This window comes from Lactuca serriola, chromosome 3 (assembly GCF_051521515.1).
Source record: "Lactuca serriola cultivar US96UC23 chromosome 3, Lser_US96UC23_V15, whole genome shotgun sequence".
NCBI lineage: Eukaryota > Viridiplantae > Streptophyta > Magnoliopsida > Asterales > Asteraceae > Lactuca > Lactuca serriola.
Genome location: NC_136410.1, coordinates 198719954 through 198724379, shown reverse-complemented (window position 1 = coordinate 198724379; position 4426 = coordinate 198719954).

Below are 4426 nucleotides of genomic sequence, written 5' to 3'. Positions count from 1 at the left end.
TGGAATCACCAACTTAGGTTACTGCAAGGTTACGAGGGTCTATTTATACGTCCAGCAGCAAAAACGATGTGCATGCGATCGCATGTTTCAAAGATGCGATCGCATGTATTACCGAAAACGTGTCACAGGCCTTTTAAATGAAGTACAATACCATTTCGAGAAAGTTTGGTCAACCTGCGATCACATGTTCTGAATTTTCACTCCCAGATGAGTTTTTGGCACAAAAAAACCTCGAAGACAAGCTGTGACCAAAGTTACAATCGCATAAAGGCCCCATGCGATCGCATGGGCCATAGTTGTGATCGCATGTTTTTCTTATTACGTCTGAAATTTCGTCTACTTTTCATATCATTTTGAATCGCATCAACCAGAATTACGGTTCTTGAGATATAGTCAAAATACTGACAGGGGGTCAAAGCTGCCAGCAACATCCTTTAACTTTAGATTGCAGATTCTATCTTCATGTGCTCAATTCGATCGAATGTTTCTTGACCAAAGCATCTTCCAATCATTCCTCAACATAATCCATAAGTTCCAAGGTCCATTTTAAGCTCCAAACGCGCATCCAACTACTCCCAAAGCACTGCTCCACTTGAACTATCTGAAATTAACATAAAAACGTGAGTAGTACGGGAATTCTAACGAAATACATGAGCTGAACATTATTTAAACAAATGAAATGACAATGTACAAAATATGATGCTAAAATGATAATAAAAACTACCCTAAATGATGCATAAAACGGTATCTAACATTGAGGGTCTTAAGAAGTTTCCCAAAGTGGAAGAACTCTCGAACCGCAGAACCGACATCAGATCCAACAACATCTCAAGTGGATTTGAAGAACTCACCGTGAAGCCACCAAGAATCAAGGATTTATCATCAACCATATGGAACACAAATTTCTTAACTTCTTCATCTTTGATACGATGAATCATAGACATAGCCTTGGCATCACTAAGCTGGTTTGGGAAGAGAGACACATGGTCATAAATGGGAACAGTGGGGTGAGAAAAGCCAAGGAAATCTTCAAAGTGGGTGACAAACATGTTATGGAGATCATCCCCATGCAACCAGTCACCATTCTTATTTTGGATAGTATCAATGCGGTTCCTGGTATTGTGACTTTTAACGGTTTTATGAAACAAAGAGAATTTTTATCTCCATCCCTAAGTCAATCAACCTATTCTTTTTTGTTTAAAGAATCTCTCTTCATCAAGGCAAGCCTTATTGTAAGCATTAATGTAGCAGCTACGCTCTTCACAGAGATGTTCATTGTGCAGATCCATGTCAAGGTCAATTTGGACTCTGTGACATCCCAAAATTTTCACGTCCATTTTAAAACTTTTATTTATGCTTATTTAAAAACAATGTATTTTATTAATGCAAAATTGTCCCAAAAATATTATTTCGATGTGACATAACATTAATATCGAACATTTCCAAAGAAGTGTTCCACATTAATATTTTTAAAAGCTTGAGATGCAATAACTGATATAAAACATAATCCTAAACAGGCCTTAAAGTGATATATGTCACACCCCCAAACCAAGGATGGCGGAAACGTCTGGGGGTGGAGGACTTCATGTATAGTATCATAACAACAATGGCAATAGTGATGAAAGTAAACGCAACCAACATATATATAATTGAAAGAGTTACACCATTGTATGAATTACATGTTTCAAAATCAATTACAATATGTTGCCAAAATATGAAATGTTTGACGCCTTAACGTTCCATCCTCAAAATGCACTTGATTTCATGTTTAGTGATTTCTTGAGAATACAAGTTGTTTGAAAAAGTGTCAACACAAAGGTTGTTGAGCTCATAAGCATTTGTAGATGGTTGATGAAAAGCTTTTTCTTGTAAAAGTAGTGTTTGTTCCAAAAAAATCTGATATTTTCCTTTATAAACTTATGTGGTCCTAAATCCCAGAAGCAAGAATGAACAGATATTTTCTGTACTTAATGATATAACCATGCTTTTAAATCGACATAAAAACCTTTTTAATTATAAAAATTCCCATAAAATTTATGAGTTGTTAACTTCCTAAGTGAGTCGCTATAACCATACTATGACCGAATGAACCTGCCACGACGTTTCTCAGACGTCGCGAAACTGCTATGACATTTGTCACCACAGACCTGCCGGTCTAGCTGTTGCATGCAGCTTAGGTGTGGGGTGTCTAACCCAATATAGATCTATACACAACTATCACGTTCTCCCTACAAGAGACTCTGGATATAGCTACCAGGAATTTAAATCCCGCACTCGGACGTACGGAAGGAGAATGTCTCACAATTTAAGTTAACAAGTTTACGTGTGGTGTACATGTATGTAAAACCTTTTTGTATGAATGTACCCTTTTTGTATGAGTGTGTTATGTGATGAATCATAAACTATACCTATTATAGTTTATCAAAACAAGGGTAAAAGTGGTAATGTACATAAACTATACTTAACATAGTTTATTCAAATGTTTGTATGCAATAGGTGTACTTTGACTTCAACAAATTGTTATTTCTATACTTAGTCTAGAAAAATCCCTTTGTTAACCGATGTATGTCCAAAAACTAAGACAATACTGTCATATATTGCAATAACATATAATCACATAAAGATATACACCTTGCTCAACATGTTACAAGGTGAAATGAAATTGATAGCATTTTTCTATTATTAATATTTTCATTTACTGTTCTTAGAAAATTTATAGAAAAATCATCAAAGGTCCAAATCAGAATCCGTAAATTTTGAGAGTTTGGGAAATGAGTCTAGTTTTTTCATAATTTTTATTATGAATTTTAATGACCTTTAACTTGTGTGAAAAAGTCAATAATCACAGACTGGTCCGGATTGATGTTTGAAATGATAGGCCGTTTTGTAAAAATCACCACAAATTGTAGAAAAATCATATGGAGATGTGCAAGAAGTCATTTTAAAGCTAAGAGCTGAAACTAATTACACCTAAAACAGTTTTGAAAACAAAAATGTTTAAGTTGTCCAAAACAGTCCGTGAATGGAGCCCAACGTTTCTGATGAAAGCTGTTATAAAAATTTAGTTATGTTTTTGGTGTTTTAACTTGTATTCCCCCCTCTAAAAACTTGAGAAAACCTGAAAATGTAGGGGTATGAACTCACCTTGAATGATGTAAGTGGGTGTATGTTGAAGGAGAGAAGTGTTCAACCCAAGAACACTTGAAGATGCCTAGAAGATTTTCAAGAATCAAACACCAAAGTGATGGAATTTGTGTAAGCATTCTATGATATGAGTAAAGGGGAGTGTAATAATCATAGAGAGGATGAATTATACTTACCAAGAGTGTGAGAAAGCTTGATAATCAGCCTTGAATCTCGAAATATGAGTGAGAGGGTTTGAGAGAAAGGTGATGTTTGATACTTGGAGAAAATGGGGAAAATGTGTGAAGTGAAGAGTGAAAGAGGGTTCTCTAGCTCTTTTTGGACATGAGTTTGCTGGGAAAATGGGTGGGGTAAGGCCTTGAGGTGACTAGGAGTAGGGAGGAGTACAAGGATTGGTCAAAGGAATGGGTATGGGGTGGTGGTTTGTGTCAAATATTATGGCAAGATCCACACTCCACCTCAAGATCTCACTGAAAAGATTTTATTCTCAAATAAATATTTTCATGAACATATGCCCAAATTATGATTATTTAGGGTCTTATATGTTAAAATATGATTTCTGGAGAAAATCCCGCGTTAAGATAATTAATAACGGACTTAAAATGGAGAATTAGTCAAAAACCGAGTGAAAAACGTAAAATCCGAAGTCTAAGGCCGGAGTCTTGGTCATCAGCAGACAAAACCGGATTGGCTTAGTCGTCTGGTGCGGTCCGAGGAGAAGGAGTTGCGGATGTGGAGGTCGAAGAAGGAAGGCACTGCGGTCGGGGGTCCTGACGCGGGCGTGGCTGCGGTTCGCTTGGCTGCGGTCGGGCTGTGGCTCGCCTGCTGCGGCTGCACCCCATTGCGGTCCGAAGACTGTGGCTGCTCAAGGGGCCTCAGATCCAAGAGGACTTGACCCTTAAAGAGAGGCTTCGGTCCTAAGGGTAATTTTCCAAGATTTTTCCCTTCTTTGAGTGGTTCCTTATCAAGCCAAGTATCGGGATGCCCCAATTGATTATAAAAGTTTGAAGAGAGGTTTTCAGGAGAGATTTTACAATCTTGGAGAGATTTCTCATATAAAGAGAGATTTGGGAGAGATTCTCGATAAAGAGAGATAGAGTGAAAACGATTGAGAGAGGTTTCGTGTGTGACATTTGTGACTGTCCGACTTCGCAATGCAAGGTCCGTAAGCCCCATTAAGCCATGTTTAAGGATCTTTCACACTCCCTATGAGTATGCAACGTTGTTTATCGGTTTAGTTCATTGTTTAGCACTATGGCTAAGGAAAATTAAACACACGAAT